The following is a 20,616-nucleotide window of genomic DNA, read 5'->3' on the forward strand; positions in this document are numbered from 1 at the left end:
GCAGCTCATCAGCAAGCTCTCAATTGCACACCTGTAAAAATTTGAGGTGAGGTTGGCGTTCATGCCAAACTTCCTCAGCCTCCTCAGGAAGTAAAGCCGCTGGCGAGCTTTCCTGATAGCAGTGTCTGTGTGAAGGGTCCAGGAGAAGTCCTCAGTGATGTTGACTCCAAGGAACTTGAAGCTGCTGACCCTTTCGACCTTGACACCGTTGATGTGGATGGGCTGGTGTTCTCTGACTGGGCGTTTCCGGTAGTCCACTATCATTTCTCTAGTTTTGCTGATGTTGAGAGTCAGGTTATTTTCCAGGCACCACTCGTACAGCGCCATCACCTCCTCTCTATAGGCCGTCTCATCATTGCCTGTGATGAGGCCTATGATGGTTGTGTCATCCGCAAACTTGATGATGATGTTGGACTCTTGTTTAGCAACACAGTCGTGTGTGAACAGGGAATATAGGAGGGGGCTAAGCACACATCCCTGTGGCGTACCTGTGTTTAGGATGAGTGATGAGGAGGTGTCTTACCAACTCTCACCACCTGGGGCCTGTTTGTGAGGAAGTTTAGAATCCATCTGCAGATCGGTGTTCCCAGCCCAAGGTAGACGAGCTTCGTGGCAAGTTTTGAGGGGATGATGGTGTTAAATGCCGAGCTGTAGTCGATGAAGAGCATCCTTGCATATGTATTCCCTTTCTCCAGGTGAGTGAGGGTGGTGTGCGTTGCCAGGGCGATGGCATCCTCTGTGGCTCTGTTTGTCCGATAGGCAAACTGAAGAGGGTCCAGTGTGTCAGGGAGGGAGGAGCAGATATGACCTTTGACCAGCCGCTCCAGGCACTTCATGATGACGGATGTCAGTGCAACAGGACGGTGGTCATTCAGACAGGAGACCACTGATTTTTTGGGAACATGAATGATGGTGGATGCTTTGAGGGACGTGGGGACCACTGACTGCCTCAGGGAGAGGTTGAAGATGTTGGTGAACACCTCTGCCAGCTCGTCTGCACACACTCTGAGTAGCCGGCCTGGGATGCCGTCCGGTCCTGGAGCTTTGTGAGGATTTACCTTTTTAAAGGTCCATCTCACAGCTTCTGTTTTCAGAGTTAAAGTTGCAGCCTCACTGTCCTCCTGAGGGTAGAGGATCTGCTCTCTGTTGTCTGCGTCAAAACGGGCATAGAAGTTGTTAAGTTCGTCTGCAAGAGATGCAGTGGGCTGAACACTGACTGTGTTGACCTTCTTGTAGTCAGTGATGTAGCGCAGTCCGTTCCACAGTCGCCTGGTGTCAAAGCTGTGGTAGCTGGACTCCATTTTGTCCCTGTAGTCCTACAGAACACATGTAGACATGCTCAGCCATAGATTAGATTTTTTACAGTAACTTAGGACAGTTTTTATCTTGCTTCTTTAAGCAAAATGATATCAGTTGGATTCTAAAAGCAACCTTTTAAACCGACAGATGGTATTTGATACTGATGGCATCCAGCTGATATTTAGTGTAATTTTGCTTCCAACAGTAAACATAACTATTAGTTTGCAGTAGTGACACCATGTTTTTGCATTATCTTTATTCATCTGCCTGAGTGTGTTTCTGTCTGGGTGAAGGTTTGTTTTGTTGCAAAGGTACTGTGCACGTTTAAATATTGTATTTGCGTCATCGGTTTTTTGTCTTGTGTTTGTGCATGTCTGCATGTGTGCGCTCGCTAAATGATGTGAGTGAAGTTGACAGCACTCATATGCTGCTTGTTAGAATCAGACTCTTCTGCAGCCCACCTGCTGCAGACTGAGCGAAGGGGAAATCATATTACAGCTTCCCACTGTGACCCTTGTTAAGTTACAGTGATCCATTATGTATGTGTGTGTGTGTGTGTGTGTGTGTGTGTGTGTGTGTGTGTGTGTGTGTGTGTGTGTGTTAAAGCAGTGTACCCATCATCTTGCACTGTTTGCGTGTATTTTGAGTGTTTATAGAGTTTATAGAATTTAACACTTGGCTTATTTAACTGTGAGATTTTATTTGCATTTCTTCTGAAATCTCGAAATGAAGAAATATCTCCATCTGTTTCTTTTCTGTCTCAAAAACCATCTGATCGCCTTCAAACCTAAACGTTTTCAAGGTACACATTCAAAGGCTTGTTTGTTTTTAACATTATTTAGTTTTTTTCTTTCCCATTCTATCATTTACATATGACATGACTACACAGCCTCGATATTCTAACAGAAGAATTCAGTTGAGTTGTTCTCATTTCACGATTTTACTGCCGAGTCTCCATGAAGCAACGTTTGGTTGAGCATTTTCCGGGTATTATACAGTTTATTTTGTTTAGTCATCTTGAAATAAGCATTTCTATCTAATATATATTTCCTAAAAATAAAATGATAATAAAAGATAATTAATAATCACAGGACTCTCAACAATCTGCCAAAACAAACCTGAACGGGTGTGTCGTTACTTCAACAACTTACCATGTTTCAGGTTTTTAAATGTCTGTGGGTCACTGTTTGTGGAAACACTCCACGCTGTCCCAGATGTCAGCTGTCTTTCACAGTAACACACGACATCGGATGAAAATTAATAAGTGCGCCAAACGCTGACAGTCCACATCTGTTGGGTCTGGCTGATTATAACACTTATATAAAGTGGAAGCTCATCGCGTTCTGATGAACACCTGTCACTGCAGAGGAGTGCACAAAGGAAAAAGGAGGCACACGAGACAGATGTTTCCCATAAGGCGAAAGGGCCACAACTGTATTTTAGACCAACGCATATGTTGTTTAGTTTATGGGTTCCTATTAACTCTGCAACAAGGCTAACTCTCTTTCTAGCTTTGTTACACTGAGGCTGAACTATTGTAATGTTTTAATATTAGACTCTTTAAAGCAGGTCATCCAAAAGACTACAGCTGAAATAATCACAGGGATGAGCAACAGAGATCATGTTTCCTACAGCTTTCAAAAGAACAATAGGCAGAGCCTTCAGATTTCTGGCCCCTGTTCTGTGGAACCAGCTCCAGGTTTGGTTTCAGCAGAGAGACACTATTTCTACTTTTAACAGACTCAAAAAGTTTAAAACTAGAGTTAAATCAGGTAACTGTTTGAGGAGATTTCTGTTATAAATTGGCTCCAACTAACAATGCAACATCAAGATGACACAGCTTTCTGGGATTTCCTTCGCTGGATGCATCAAGAGAAACTGGAACTATACACAATATATAAAGTGGCTGACAGAGTATACAGGAACATCTGTGCCAAGTATGCCCTGGATGTCCCGAGGTCGAAATGGGATATTCCCCCCAGGGTGGTCGAGAGTGACTGGCCTAAGATCCTGTGAGACTTCCACATACAGACAAATGTGATGGCTAACCAAGCGGACATAGTAGTGTTGGAAAAGCAGAGGAAGACGACCGTAGTGATAGAGCTTCATCAAATGACAGCAACATCAGGAAGAAGGAACACGAGATCAAGAAAGCTGGGGAAGTACCAAGCGCTGAGACAAGAACTCGAGAAGATGTGGAGGGTGAAGGTAACTGTGGTCCCAGTGTTAATTGGAGCACTCGATGCAGCAACTCGCAACCAAGGCGAGTTTCTCCAGCAGATCCCAGGAACAACATCTCTCTGTCCAGAAGAGTGCAGTCCTAGGAACCGCTAAGATACTGCACAGGACCCTCAAGCTCCCAGGCCTCTGGTACAGGACTCGAGCTTGAAGGTGAAAGACCGCCTGCAGGGGCGAGAGGAGGGTTATATATATGAATAAACCTGAATTATACTGAATATCGGTATAATTGATCTCATGCACACAGTAAAGCACACACTGTGACCTGCTTGCCATTGAACCCCTGGGGTTAAGGACCTTCCACGAGGGCACCACGGTGCTGTAAATGATACTATTTCTGTTTTGTCTACCTGCTGTCAGGTGACTAATCTGGTAACCTTTGAGCAGAAGCACTCTTCTCCTGCCTTCAGGCCTGCTCTGCCCCATGTGTGAGGACCTTGTTTGGCAAGTACGTAAAAGCTTCCTGAGAGAAAGCAAGACTTTGTTCAGCAAAATTTAGTTCCCACAGCTACTGGATGTAAAACTGCCAACTCAAGTGTATTACCAGTGTTGCAGTCACAGCGACTGACACATCTGATCAGCGAACTGCCTTAACAAACACCCTAATCTGAATAATCACAGCCTGTGCGGCCCGTTGGGTGACACCAGATCAGCACTAATAGGACCGCCTGTCCTGTAGGCTCAACACACACATGCGCGCGCGCACGCACACACACACACACACACACACACACACACACACACACACACACACACACACACACACACACACACAGGCTTCTTTCTACTTGTGTCTTCCTCACTTTATCAATTTCCATTTCAAATGTGTTTCATTAGTGCAATAGCAGACAAGTACTTGCCAAAGCACGAATTACAAATAATAGATAATAAACATTCAGTTAGCTGCCAGAGTGCATTAACAATGGCAAATGGATGGGAGAAAAAGAATGTAACCATGGAAATGTACATATTTATTAGATAAAGTGTATTTCACTGTGAGGTCTCCTGCAGCCTGTTTATTATTTTTATGCAACAACAAGTCTCTGTCAGATCATCTGTAAGAAATGAATCCACGGTGGCAGCGACTGGTGGCCTCTACCTTCTGCAGATACCAGTGTGGATCCAAATTCAAATTCAAATTTTATTTGTCACGTACACAGTCATACACAGTACGATATGTAGTGAAATGCTTGGACAACTGCTCGTGACCTAAAGAAAACAAAAAAGGAAAGGCTATGAATAAGATAGGAAATAAATATGAAAAATTAAAAAGGGTAAATTTAACTAGGAAGGAATAGAATATAAATTAAGGTTAAAAATGAAATAACTGTACAACACAAATTAGAATGAAGGGTAAATTTAACTGGGAAGAATAAGATAAAATATATAAATTAAAGTTGAAAATAAAATAACTGTACAACAAAATACACAATATAGAACTATATAAGAATGTATGAAGAAATCTAAATATAAATAAATATATACACAATAACAGCAGCTGTACAAGTATTAACTGGAAATGAAGAATATAGTGACCAGTGTTGTGCAAAAACAAAGTCCAGAAAGTCCAGTGTGTGTGTAAGAACCATATGTGTGGGTCAGTGCTGTGTGGTGGTGTGATTGAGAGACCGTATCGCCTGCGGGAAGAAGCTCCTCCTCAGTCTCTCTGTGTTGGTCTTCAGGGAGCGGAATCGCTTTCCTGACCTCAGCAGAGAGAACAGTCTGTTGTTGGGATGGCTGAGGTCCTTCACGATCTTCCTGGCCTTGGTCCAGCACCGCCTGCTGTAGATTGAGTGCAGGTCAGGGAGCTCGGAGCGGATGGTGCGCTCAGCTGACCGCACAACCCTCTGTAGAGCTCGTCTGTCCTGCATGGTGCTGTTCCCGAACCAGGTTAAGATGTTTCCTGCCAGGATGCTCTCTATGGTGCACGACTAAAAGTTCCTGAGCACCTTGGAGGGCAGTTGGAAGTCTCTCAAGCGTCTGAGGTGGTAGAGACGCTGTCGGGCCTTTTTCACCACGGTGTTGATGTGACAGGACCATGACAGGTCCTGCGTGATGTGAACTCCGAGGTATTTGAAGCTGTCCACTCTCTCCACTGGGCACTCGTTGATGACGGGGGTCTGGTAGTTCCTCTCCTGCTTAGTGCTGAAGTCCACTATCAGCTCCTTTGTCTTACTGACGTTTAGAAGGAGGTTGTTCCTCTGGCACCAGTTCTCCAGATTCCTAATCTCCTTCACGTAGGCCGTCTCGTTGTTATCAGAGATCAGGCCCACCACGACGGTGTCGTCAGCAAACTTGATGATGGTGGTGGAGCTGGTAGTGGCCACACAGTCATATGTGTACAAAGAGTACAGCAGGGGGCTCAGAAAACACCCCTGGGGGGCTCCAGTACTGAGAGTGGTGGAGGCTGAGACATGTCCGCCCATCCTTACTGCCTGTGGTCTGCCAGTTAGGAAGTTGGAGATCCACAGACACATAGATGAGCTGAGTCCCAGATGCTCCAGCTTGGTGGTGAGTGTGGAGGGAATTATGGTGTTAAATGCAGAGCTGTAGTCTATGAAGAGCATTTTAACATAATTCCCCCTTCTAGTGTCCAAGTGAGTGAGTGATGTGTGGAGGAGATGAGAGATGGCATCGTCTGTGGAACGATTTGGACGGTAAGCGAACTGTAGTGGGTCCAGTGTGTCTGGTAGTGAAGAAATGATGAAGTCTCTGACCAGGCGTTCAAAGCACTTCATCACTACTGAGGTGAGGGCTACAGGGCGATAGTCATTGAGAGAAGCAGGGTGGGGTTTCTTCGGGACAGGAACAATGATGGACTCTTTGAAGCATGTGGGGATCACCGACTGAGATAAAGAGATGTTGAATATCTCAGTGAACACAGGAGCTAGCTGGTATGCGCAGTCTCTTAGGATACGACCTGGGATGCCGTCTGGTCCTGCTGCTTTCCTGGTGTTCACTCTCTTGAAGGCTCTCCTTACTTCATGCTCGGAGATGACGAGCACGTTTCCGGTGCTGGCAGTATCTTCCTGTCTGCAGCCGTTAGCGCCGCTAACACTAGCATTGTTGGAGACCTTAGCTGCAGCCTCGAAGCGAGCATAGAAAGTGTTCAGCTCGTCTGCCAGAGTCACGGCCGCGTTCGTCATACCGGTTGTTGGTGCTTTATAGTCCGTTATTGTCCTTAGTCCCCGCCACAGGCTCCTAGGGTCACTCTGTTGGAGTTGTGACTCTAGTTTCCTCCCGTAGCGCTGCTTCGCCTCTTTCACCGCCCTCCGCACGTTATATGACGCGGCTTTGTACGGGTCCATGTCCCCCGTCATGAGTCCCGTGTTGTAGGCAGCGGTGCGGGATCTCAGAGCGTCGCGGATGGTTTTATCCACCCACGGCTTCTGGTTGGGAAACGTTGTGATCGTCTTTGTCTCCACGGTATCATCCGCTAGTTTCCCGATGAATCCCACAACCGCTTCCGTAAACACGTTGACGTCATCGTCGGAGCTGTTTCTGAACATGCCCCAGTCTGCGTCATCGAGTGCGTCCTGTAACGCGGCCACCGATTGATCCGTCCAGCGCGCGACCTTCCTCTGAACCGGAACTTCCTGTTTCAGCCTTTGTTTGTATTTTGGCATGAGGAAGATGGCGGCGTGATCAGATTTGCCAAACGGGGGGCGGGATTGTGCCTTGTAGCCGTCCTTGACCGTAGTGTAGCAGTGGTTTGAGGTTGGCGCTATTAAAGTCCCCCGTCACAATAAGCGCAGCGTCCCGGTGTTGTGTCTGGTGCTGTGTGAGTGCCTCATGCAGCTCGCATAAGGTGGTGACCGTGTCCGCTTGTGGTGGAATATAAACGGCACTTACAATGACTGATGTAAATTCCCGAGGTAGATAAAAAGGACGACACATGATGGACAGTAGTTCCAGATTTGTTGTGCAGGAGCGTGTGAGAGGAACAACGTTCGCACTGTTGCACCAGTTGTTGTTCACCATTAAACACACGCCGCCTCCCCTTGACTTCCCCGAGTCCCGTGTCCTGTCCATGCGGTGAACCGAGAAGAACTCGGCCGGCTGGATGGCGTGGTCCGGCACCGCTGGGTTCAGCCATGTCTCGGTGAAGCAGAGGAGATTGCAGTCCCGAATGTCTCTCTGGAACTTTATCCTGGCCCTGAGGTCGTCAAGCTTGTTCTCCAGTGACTGGACGTTGGCGAGCAGGATGCTAGGCAGAGGTGTGCGGTGTGCACGAGCTCTCAGCCTGTTCCTGACGCCGGCTCGCTTCCCTCTAGGCCGCCGCCGCTTCCCTTTGTTCTCCCTCGAGATCTCACTCGGCCAGCTCGGATCCGGAGTTAAAAACTTCGAATTGTGAGTACATTGTATACCAATAGAAACAAGAGTGTCACTGTCATACCTAATGTACCCAATGGTGATGATTTTGCCGATTTAGAAACGCTGAAAACTAACTTAAAAAACAAAGACAAAGAAAAAGTGGTCGGAGCAGTCGTGACGGCAGCCGACCTCACCGGCGCCATCTTAACTTGATCCTGTAGTGTTGCTAATGTAAGCGGGTTCTGCTTCATGCTGCTGAAACAGGTCGGCCCAAATAAACCCTTCGACTCTGCGTTGTGTTGTATTTTTAAAGAAGACAAGGAGTCTCTGCTTGATTGATGCAGATTTATTTCCTGGATGGAAACATGGTGTCGGGTCAGTACAAATGGCTGCACAGCACGCTAAAGCAGAACATCCTGTTAGCATCCACTTTAGCATACAGAGTTTTACACAACATTAAACAAATGAAAAGTGCACAAACTGGCATGAGGCTCTGTGTGCGTCAGTTGATCAAACACGTTTTATCCATCTGTAATACATAACCGCATTATGTGCGGGACAGTACAACTCACCTCTCGTGTAGCTTCAGCAGACGGGCAGTGATTACTGCCGCCAGCCTCACCTAACAGGCCACACCAAGACGTGCACTGACATTTCAGGAATAAGACCACATAAACACTGTTACACTAACATGGTCTGCAGTGGAAATCAGAAGTTTTAGGTCATGGTTGTCATGGTCTCTGTGGCTTCTATTAGTTTTAAATACTTCAAGTGTTATTTTCTCCTGTTACGTTCTCTCGTGTTTAGTGTTGGTTCTGATGTTTCAGATAAGATAAGACAGATCTTTGTTGTCACTGTTAACAGAGCAATGAAACACAGTTTGACATCTCTCCATTTACAGCTGCAGGTTTTTACAATAAACATTCTTTGGATAGGAAGATAAGATAAATAAAGATAAAAATACGTTTAAGAGGTAATGTGCACGTTATATACAGAAACAAAATATATATAAATAAATATATATGGGGGTATATAAAGCTTCTCACAGTGCACTATCTTAAATGATTTTGTTTTGAAGGACAGAAGACAGAGGAGGCTGCAGGACGTCCCATCACTGAGGAGCTGTTTTTACCTGGTAAGCCTTAAAGAGGAGCGGCACACAGCTGGGTTGTGCAAACCGTGAGGAGGACTCTCAAAACTTCTTTGTCTTCATGACTTGTTTCAGTTATTTAAGATAATCTGCTTTTTTCCCTCCTTGTTGTTTGTGTGTGATTGTTTGTGAATTGAAAGAAATCAACTCCTGAATATGAAAATGTTAAAAGCTTATATCTGAGATCATAAAATAAAGAACGACTCGGGAGATTACAAAGCAATCTGAGATGCACTTTATTTACATCATTATAAAATGAGACCTTCGTCTCCTCTCTCCTCGTGTTCCTCAGGAACAAGAATGGACAATCTGAGAAGAGAGGGGGGCAGTTGCACTTTCCTTTTGTCAAGGAAACATCCTTCAGACATCCTTCGTACTTTTATGTTTGAACTCTGCAACAGTGGCTTTGCATGATTCACAGTTCAAAATAATCCTTCTTTCTCTTATATTGAGCATTGATGCATCTCCTCAACTGATCTTCTATGAAGGAAGCCACTGTAGTCATCATTGTCTCCCTTCCAGTCCAATATGGATTCATACACTGAATGAGGCTGTTTCCTGGATTAACTGCTGTGGGACCAATACCGCAGTTTGCCCATAGTGAACACGTTATTTTGAGAAAGTAGTGAGAAGCTCGGAAACATTTTGTTAAACACTTTATTTCATAAATCCTTCTGTTTTCTTACATAATGTAAAAAAAATAGTCAGAGTAAAGAAATCCAACCGTTGGACTGGTTCTGTAGAAACAACTTAGTCATCCTCCCCCGACGCCCAAAACTCTGACTTAATTTAAGCAGGAACATCTGATGTGTGAAGTAAATGTGAGTCAGATATGATGTCTCTTTCTGTCCTGAAGCCACAGTGAAGCGAAGAAAATTAGGTCACACAGGAATTTTAAATAGAGCGGGGTGCTAAACCAAATGAAATCACTACTTTGCCTAAACGAGACAGGGAATTTCCTGCCAACAGATTTTGGTAGGATGTATCCCGGAGGACACTGGTTCAGATCCACAGAGGGAAAAGTGGCAGATGGTACAATCAATCATTGTGGCTCTTTTGGAAAATCTCTGAGCTGTTTTGTTGTTTTCCAGGGAAGCGAGATTTGAGTCTCACCACATCTGAAGGTGGCGTGCTGGATGTGGCTCTGGATGTCAGACTCTGCAAAACATGGACACAGAGGTGGTGACATCATCCACTGGTTTAGATTTTTAACTTATTGTAATCATTAATTTCATTTTCTCATATATATTATTTTAATGTTTTGTTTTGTGTTTAATGTATTCATCTCCTTTTGCCTCGGTTAAGCACTTTGAATTGCATGAAAGGTGTTATACAAATAAACTTGTACATTTGAAGTCGGCCGTAAGTGGCCATTCGAGGAGCTGGCTTCATTCATCAGTCCTAAAGTTTTCCTGAACTTCCCTTCAGCTTGTCCTGCTTGCTTTTCTGGATTTCCATAATCTTTAGTCCTCATTTTTCTTTCTACAAGAGTGCATGAGAGATAGACTTTTAGATATTTTAAAGCTTACAAATAGGCAAATATTTTATCTTCACTTTATTTTGTGCTCAGCAGGACAGTTTAAAAAAAACACAAATCAAAGCAGAGATCACAGCTCACTCTCATCATTGCTGCCCTTTATTGGTGACTTCAGGCTATAGAATTGATTTTACCATTTTAAAAATGTGTATGCACAACAGGCTAAAGGTGTTGCTGATGCTAATGTCAATTCCATTACATTGTCTAAGTGTCCAGATGATGTGTGATTCCCTCATTTGAGACTCTTGAATCTCAGATCTTGGTTATTATGTGACATTCCTGTCATATGCTGTGGGAGTGTCTGGTCGGGTGTGGTCCAGGTTCCTGTTGTCCGTCCCTTGGGGTGGAGTTGGCCAACTCGTCACCTGCTTCCAGTTTCCGGGGCTCCATCTAGAGGGTTTTTAAGCCAGCACTGCCTGCCACTCCTCGCCAGTTCGTCCTGCTACCACCCGTGGTAAACTTGGCCTCCTCTGTGCTCGGACTCTGTGTGCCTGGATCGTGGGTTAATGTGTTCTCCGTCTCCTGTGTTCTCCAGATTCATCATCCGTCGTACTCATCAGCAGCGCTGGTTCTGTTTCCATCCCGTTCTCCAGTCTGCCTAGAACCCTAGGACCACACACTCATCTTCTCCTCAGCCTGCCCTCCAGCCCGTACTTCAACTTCCCTGGACACCTTGGAACCTGGACCAGCTTCCCCACACTCTCAACCATCCCTGGGACGCTCCCACGGCAACCCCTTCCCCTCCTAATAAACGGTGTTTTCAAGTAAGCCCAAGACTCTCCACTAGTACCACTCACCTCTGCCATTTAATCGTTTCCCATTAAGTAAAACCCTTCTCCTGTGTTTGCAGAAGTTGCCGCCCGTGTTCTCCTTGTGTTCAACGTCCGTTTCTCCGCCCTCGGGCCTCCCTCAGTTCCTGCAAATGATTTCTGTTAGACCCAGTCTTGTTTAAGTTCCTTTTCCTTCAATAAATTGTACATAGTTCAAGCAATCGAGTCTGCTCTTGAGTCCACTGCATCCTTGTTTGTGACAATTCCTTTGGGTTTGTTGCTTTTTATTTGAATTGATTCTATTATTATCTGAATGTCTTCCTCATATTTCAATTATTTCTTTTTTGAGTGTAACAACAAACCAGTAAAGGGACTTGGGATCTGTTTAAACCTTTGGGAAATTACAGATTATTTAATTAGCATCTATTTATATCAAAGGGACTTAGAAGGGGATTAAAGCTTCAAGTTTCACACCTTAATTTAATCAAAATGATATAATGGTTCTGTCAGGATAAGCCAGAGAGAGGAATCAAAGTGCAGGGCAGAATGGGAGGCAGGCTGGAGAACAAAACAAGAGCTTTCATCAGCTCAAAGTAAAAGAAATCCACGAGGAACAAGAGGCGGTAAACAGATTATCTGAAATCTGACAGAATTATGCAACACATACACGGGGTGGATTGGACAAAGGTGAAACCGGGGTCGGGCAGAAAGTCAAAAAGGACGGAAATCAAACCCAGGTAGAGAGAGGGAAGTCAATTGCTGTTGTTTGTAAGGCTTCAATTACCAAAATAAAACAGGAAATTGATATGAGGAAAACAAGGGAACTGATTGATAAAACAGAGCCAGACGAAGAAATATTGGCAACACAAGGAAAATATGAACAAAAAGGAAACGCAAAAGACTGAAATCAAAATAGAACCAAACTCAGGACCATCACAGCCTGTTAGACAGTGAGTTTTTTTCTGAATTAAGCAGGACGAGGGCTGTTTGCAGCCTTCAACCTAAAACCAGCTGTAGCAAATGTCAGTGTTGAATGTGGGGCGATCGTGGCTCAAGAGTTGGGAGTTCGCCTTGTAATCGGAAGGTTGCCGGTTCGAGCCCTGGCTTGGACAGTCTCGGTCATTGTGTTCTTGGGCAAGACACTTCACCCGTTGCCTACTGGTGGTGGTCAGAGGGCCCAGTGGCGCCAGTGTCCGGCAGCCTCGCCTCTGTCAGTGCGCCCCAGGGTGGCTGTGGCTACAATGTAGCTTGCCATCACCAGTGTGTGAATGTGTGTGTGAATGGGTGGATGACTGGATATGTAAAGCGCTTTGGGGTCCTTAGGGACTAGTAAAGCGCTATATAAATACAGGCCATTTACCATTTACCATTTGAATGTAAATACATCGCAAGTGTCAAAGAAGTGATCTTTGCCAGTGGGAGTAAAAAAACCTCTCTATTCCCAAGCTCTCATTGGCAAAATTAACACAGCAACAGTGCATCTGATATTCAGCCTAATGCGACACGTCTCTACAGTGTTTCACCAGCAATGAGCAGATGAGATCTGGGTCACAGAGGAATTTTAAACAGCACTGGTAATACAATTAAATCAGTGACAGTGACATCAGTGATTAGCTGGAGGGCTCATCATCAGCAGAAGACAGAAGCTACACACGAGCAGAGAAATGCAAACTTTTTTACACTGTGATATTAAATGACAGTTGAAGCTACTGACCAACAAGGGGTGAGAGGTAGCAGGTCAGTTTTAGGTGTGCTCTATACACAGTTTGTATCATTGTTCTTATATTGTTCCTATTTTTATACCCACTGCTGCTGTTAGTGGGTATAAAACCAGAAAGAAATCTGTTTTTCATAGTTTGACTATATGCTTTTCAGAAGGTTCTCACATTACAACCTGATCCACACCTGGGCTTTTCTGAAGTGTGGTGGTAAATTCAGGCAGCTGCAGCCACCTTCAACACTTTCTGTCTATTCTGGAGCACCAGAAATGAATCCAGGTGGGAATAAAAATCTTCTTTTTTGACTTTAAAGCTCCTGATTGAACCTGGTAGTTCCAGCAGACGAGACACTTCTGTTATTAGAAGGAAGCACGTCTCTTTCTAATCTTTGATCCTTATATTTTACTGTTTCTTTTACACACACTACAATGATGAGGTGATGTGTGAGCACCTTTACTGTTTCTTTCTTTAAAAAAACCCGTAGCCTACAAAAATAACATGAATGGATGTTTTGACATTACCAGTGACCTAAAAGTGTTTCTAGCTGCATCCCACTAAGTGGACCTAGAACTGTACATCACTACCAAAGCTTGAGACACCCACCGATAGCACTGATCAATCACTGAAAATAAAGACAAGGACAGCGCTATGTCTTCCATGGTATTGTAATACACTATTGTATAAGCTCCTACTGTATGTCAAGAATAGCTGTTGCACATTAGAAACTGTGTTAGACAGGTTTTTTAAAAATATACTTTAAACATTTTATCATGTCGTCATGATTCGTCAGTGGCTCCTGCGGTGCTGTGTTTTTCTGCAGGGTGGCGCCTGTCTTCCAGTGTTCAGCTGTTCTCCACGCACACCTGTGGCTCATCACGGCTGATGAACCTCAACCATACCCGAGGCCCTGTTGGAGTGTTGTTCCTCGCTTACCTGTGTTAGTGCAGCCCAGTGCTGGCTCTTGTGTATTTCCCTGTGTTCCAATACGAAAAGGAGTTTGAGCGTGTGCTTCTCCCTTTCCCGACTTGCCCTTGGAATCCCTGGAACCCTCTTCTCTCTATATGCATAATATCCAGCAGTGTTGTAAACAAACCCTTCTGTTTGGCTGCACAGTACAGAGTCCAGCATCAGTAACTGTGACAGTCGCTTTATATTCGTTAAAGACATAAATCAGTAAGGAACTCATCTCCTGTACTTTTAGAGGTGTGCCTTTTAAAATACATTGAGGTGCACTGCATCCTTTGATTTTCATTAAGTGCTGAAGGAAAACAAGTCAAGACAAGAAGGAAAAAAGCAGCTGATGTAAACACTGCTGTCTTAATACAACTCATCCTGAGAGACTCCTGTTTGTGGAAGAAAGGAACGAGTGAGACAAGAGTCGAGGTGAATCACAATGAAGAGACAAGACTGAATACAAAAATCGAATGAGTGCATCCATCGATGTTGGGATATATTTTGCTTCCATAACATATTCTTTCATATGACTGAAAAGACAACTTTAAAAATGCATAATTAGTTCTTTATGTGTTTTATTTGGTTGGTACTCATGGTGATAGCTGTTAGTTCCATTTTCATTGTTCACTTGTAGTGGCTTCACTTAAACAGAACTGCCTTTCACATGTTCGCTGGTTTCATCTCCTCTCAACAGTGGATTTATACAGATCCCATCATGCAGTGTTTCTGTGAGACGTGAGCAAACATCCAAGAAGGGGGCGGTCGACTATGAAGCAAAGACTGCTGTGAATCTGTAATATTTTATTAAAATAATGTGACTTTGCATCAAGTGACATCAAAAATACATCAGGCTGCTCAGCATCATTGCAGTAGTAGGTGGCTATGCATGCATGTGTGACTGTGGAGTTTGGAGCACAATACCATCAACTTACTCATCACCATAGTAGTGAAATGGTGAGGCTCTCATTCACTAGTTACAAAGCTTATGCAACAGGTCTGTGAATTACTGCTGCCATTAGGAGCACAGAGCAGTCTATGCTTTGGGCAGGTTAACCTTGACAGATGCTGACAGATCCACCCCACACTCATTATCTCCACTTTCAAAATACCCATGTGGTCACCATCTATTCACAATCAGATTTTAAAACTATTAATTAGGAGAAATTCATCGGTTTACAGACGTGTTGTATCAGGTGGAATTTGAACCGACGCCGCTTGAACCAAATTCCCAGATTGCTTCTTGCTGCCAGTCCCCCCTGCAGGAAAGCGATCGCACAGTGAGACTACAACTGGAATTCATTTGCATATGAAAACAGGATGTGTAGTGAGAATTCACAGCTCGTGTCTGAAGATTAATTTTACATTTTCACACTTCTGCTTATTAGCTTCATTTACCCAATTCACTGAAGTGCTCGGCCCATCAAGTACCACAAGAAGCATATTCAAATGGACAGAATATCTCAGCTATTAGCTGCCCTCTGGATAATTCTTTTAATTTTGTTAACTGGGAGCCTCCATTTAAACACAGATTAAAGAGTCCTCTGACTGAGCCCACGATGCCTCTTGGTGAACATGTTGCGATGGCAACAGAGGGAAGAATGACAGACATCGAAGAAATAAATAAATAAAATACAGAAAAGAGGGAGAAAGGGGTGTCTAGATAATATAGAAACCTCAAAACAGGAAGTGAATGCCTTTTATTTGCCAAATGAGTTGGTTAGCCCCATTACACAGAGAACAGAATTGACTTATTCATTAATCTGGAAATGGATTTTAAACAGCAGAGTGTGCCAAGCTACACAGAAACACTGTTCACAGTTTCTCTGGGAAACTGCTTGAAGACAACAAAGTCTTTGACTCTTCACTTAGTAAACAGATATAGTGCAAGATAGGATACTTTTTTGCGTGGGCAGCAGTTAATCTGCTGGTTATATTTCAGCTAATAGCCAATAACTTTATGTGCAATCCTCGTAGGATTGCTACAGAACTACGGTTACACCAGGTGAAAAAGGGACTAACAATAAATGGCCACAACACACAAAAATATCAGCAGCAATGAAATTAAAGTAAAAAAAATAAATACATATCTGAGTTTTCATATAATTGTTTTAAAGACTGACAGAAACCAGGTCATCAATCAAAATAGTCTTTATCTATGAAGAATTTATGATCACGTGGTAATGAAACAAGCCTAAACCTTCTCATCTTCCACTGTAATAGCAAACACGCTGACTCGTCTATTCCAACTGTTCCCTGCTTCCTTCTCAGCTCAGTAAGCTCAGGGGTTGTGCACAGTGGGCAAGTCTTTTTAGACCAACGGCGGGAAAATCTGTAAATTATATAAAGTCAGCAGTTGCAGCCACTCCCCACCAACATGTTTATGGCAACGCTGAAGACACCGCTGTGTCATGTGGTGCCTGCAAGCCAAGTTATGTGGCTGGTGACTCAGATTTACCTCTAAAGCCTTTAAAACCAAGGCATGAAATTCACCAACATGTTTAGACATGACATTGTTTCTTACCATCTCTCTTCTAGTTTGGGGTTTATATCTGTGCAGTATTCTTATTCTTGGACCTTTAGATGAAAGTAGCTTTGAATGTACAGCTTAAAATAATCTATAGTGGAGCCCCTCAGTTCACACACACTTTCTTTACAGTGAGGTTTTTGTTTTGTAGTTGAACAGTCTTAAAGCTGATGAAAGGCTGTCTGGTGGCTTTTACTTGGAAGCTGCAAAACCTTCTGCATGACAGGAGAAGTACAAGCAGGCCATGTGTGAGGTGTACGACATCGTTCATGATGCAGATGCTTCCTCAATACACCTGCTAGGTTAAATGCTACTGATGGTGGAACCGAGCAGCTGCAGTGCTGCACGGTGCAGGTGAGGCTTTCCACAACACACCTGTAGAAGGAGGCGAGGACTGAGGGAGCCACTCCAGCTTCCTTCAGCCTTTGGAAGAAGCAAAGATGCTGATGTACCATCTTGTTGTAGCTTCAGGTTGGTGTGCCTTCTTGGTGTTACCCACTTCAAGTACCCGGGGATGCTCACAGGTACTCGATGCAGGTGGGGTGCAGCTGATGCCCACAACCACATCCTTTTTTTTGGCTTGTGTTGATGAAAGAGTTGTTTCACACACAACATGCAGTGCAGTCCTAGATCAGCAGCATGTGGATGAAGGCGCTCATGAAGCATCCCTGTGACCAGTATTTCATGGAGGAGGAGATATGAATTCTGACAGTTCGGGATCTGTTTGTAAGAAAGTCTAAAATCCAGTGTGGATAGTCGTCCTAACAGAGCCAGTGTATTTACTGGTGTCTTTAGGATGATGCTTTAGTCTAAAGTAGGAGCTGTTTTCTTCCAGATGAGTGAGGACCAGAAGAACCACTAAAGAGATGGTGTCACATCATGACTTCAGAGGAGTCCCTGGGGACTAATCATTCCCTCTTTGGCACAGGGATATTGACAGCAGTTTTGAGGTATGTGGGAACGCTGTCGAATATATCTGTCAACAACTCAGAGAGCTGGTGTGAGCAGACCTTTAGTGCCCTACCTGGGATGCCATCTGGGGAGAGTTCCCATCCAGCATTTCAAGGAGTAACCCTCTGCAGAGAAAAACTCACCTCTGCCGCTGTGATGCTGAGGGGCAGCTCACTGGGTGGAGGATGAGCTTGGAAGGGGCAGTGGTCTTCCTGGACTTATGATGCAGGGATTTAAACACACATAGTAAATATAGCCCTGAACTTAACAGGAAGAAACCTCCGGCAGAACCAGGCTCAGGGAGGGCGGGGCCATCTGTTGTGACTGGTTGGGGTGAGAGAAGGAAGACAGGATAGAGGCCCAAGAATGTTTCTCATGCAGACTGGATCAGCCAGGGATCGAACCACCAGCCTGTTGTACCTCCCGACATACAGGCGCCTCTAACACATCTGAGACTTAATATTATTTTCTTATAGTCCACTCACTCTGTTAAATGTAAACACACTGCGGCTGTTTATGATAAGACGACACTTCAATGATCCCCGTGGGATAGTGTGTGTGTGTGTGTTCTCAACAAAACTGAGTTTTCTTTCTTTTTGTGCAGCAGCTCAGGGTGTGTGTTTGTAGTTATCTTGCCCTGGCAGAATCCCTGACTTCTGACAGGGAATCGAACTGCCGGCTCATTGCTCCCTCTGCTTTGCAGCTCATCACATCATCAAACCTGACAGCTCGTGTCAAAGCTCGTCCCTCTCGTCCCTCACTCAGGCTCCACTTTGCCCTAAAGTCTCTCTCCTACTCAAATACACTTTTATTTTTCTTTTATTTGATTCTATCATTGCAGCAGATGCCTTGTTGATAAATTCTGACTTAAAATAAGTTAAAACAGCTTATTATGAATAATTGGCTCAACTGGATTCTGGATTGGGTCTAATCATCTGTATGTCTGAGTCCTGTGACAGAGTGTTGGCTGAGAAACGTTTTGGGAGAGGAAAAGAACAGAAACGGTATTTAAGATATAATTTGGCAACTCCAGGCCTCTAGGGCCGGTGTCCTGCAGGATATAGATGTGTCCTTGATCCAACACAGCTGATTTAAATGGTTAAATGACCTCCTCAGCATGTCCTGAAGTTCTCCAGAGGAAAGGGAAGCATTTAATCAACCCCAAAAACTCATTATGCAGCATGACAACAACCAGCTTTGGAACCTAACAGTGAGTGACATACAGCACTATTTTAGTTCATGGACCTGTAACAGATGGTATGGCCCCTACACACCCCTGATCTGAACATCAAGAGCCCTCTCTGAACTTATCTTCCTAATGTAGTATAGTTGAAATCCTGCTCAGCCAGACAAAGGGAGAACAGAATCATTTTCCTTGCAGACATCCTTCTGGCTCCAGAAAAGGCGAGTATCTGTATTATATGATTTACGCATATAATACTTATGCAACAAAACATTGTGAATTCAAGAGTGAAATTTGTGTAATAGGCTGAAGAACATGGTTCTCATGCAGTGGCCCCTTTTATCATGAAAGACAAAGAATTGAAAATAATAGTTTCTGTTTTTAAAACAAAAGTTTGCTGTTAGGAGTGATGGATGAATCTGTTACATAAGTGATTGACTTTTATGTTTTAAATATACTTTTACTGTCCGACCAGAACACTGAATACGCATCAAAGGATGTTTAACTGAATCTCAACAACTTCAGTCCTCAGATAATCAAAAAATTTCCAGTAGAAATGGAGTGTGAAGCAGCAAAGTTTAAATGATTATTTTTAAAGTGATGGAACTTTAAGCTCAAAGCCTGCTTCACAAAACCTCACTTAACAAAGATCTAGACTTGTTAGACATGGTAATTCTTTCAAAAAAAAAATTCTGTTTATTATCTAAACATTTTTATACCATAAGACTCTGTAGAAAATATCTGTTGTAAATCATGAGGCGGCCGTTCTGTATTATCTTTGTAATCAATATATTTCTTCTCATTTCTTTTCAGTTGTTTCTGTGAGCGGTGGCGTTCTTTAAATCTGTGTTCACTGCAGAGGTGCCCATTGTGTCCCAGTCAAACAGTGCTCGCCACTGTGCTTAATTATTCTAACAAGCAAAAAGTATTAAAGCGATGCTTATGTAGTGTATTTCAGACAGTGAGATACAGAAACTGCAGGAAATTCTGGTCACAACAGATGTTAAAAGGGAATAATGAGCAGCATCATGGCGCTTGCATCAATCTGCTGCCCAAGATGAGTGGGAGAAAGCACAGCCCTGTCATCTGGACTGCAGCCACGTACATATTTTGATGCAAAGACTGCATGAAGTGTGCAAGTGTGCCCATTTTATTGGACATTTTGTTCCTTTCTTATTCCATTAAGGTCAGAGAAACCATATTTTGATGGTACACTCCTTGCCACGGATGCAGATGTATACCATTTTGTTGAGGATGTAAGGAGTAAAATGAAAACTCAAAGTTCAGTTTACATTATAGCTATTAGTACAACAGTTCTACTACAAAGATATTACTTGTACTGGCCGTACCTTCGGAAGTTGGCATTTTCCATGTTGGAATGCATGCCAAGGCCCATCCAACCCAGTGTGAGGTGCTACACCGTCTTTATCAAACTAATTGAAATTGTTTTTATTTCAGTGTTACAGTAAACAGTGGTTTCACATTTATCAGATAACCTGGAATAGCAAAAATCAGGAGGTTGCTGGCACAACTGCTCTCAACTGTAATGTCATGTTTGGATATTTATTATTGTATGTCTGCATGATTGAGCAGACTCATAATATGCTAATGACGCTGATGCTAATGCATGCTAATGCTAATGAGAACCAAGGAAAAAGTATCTTTCAGTTAAACTTTATTTTGTGATTTCCTGCCTCTTTGGAGATAAAAGATGCCAATCAAACACGTGAATGGAAAGGTCAGGATGTCCTCTATTGCTCAAATAAGTCAAAACAAATGTCCATAACAGAGGACATAAATGAGTAGGTTGGTTCTCAGGAGGATATAGAATTCTGTATTTGATTTTCCGTTGCTTTTTGTTTCTTTTTGTTTGTGTCTTTGTTGCTGTTTGGTTACATTCTTCTTTTTACAGTTTTTTTTATCAGTTGCTTTTTTGCGTACTTTACCAGCTGCAGTATTTTCAGAAGGAAAACGATGT

The sequence above is a fragment of the Diplotaxodon limnothrissa genome, linkage group LG14 (genome assembly GCF_057381915.1).
Source record: "Diplotaxodon limnothrissa isolate DT_005_m linkage group LG14, D_limnothrissa_male_GT1.1, whole genome shotgun sequence".
Classification (NCBI taxonomy): Eukaryota; Metazoa; Chordata; class Actinopteri; order Cichliformes; family Cichlidae; genus Diplotaxodon; species Diplotaxodon limnothrissa.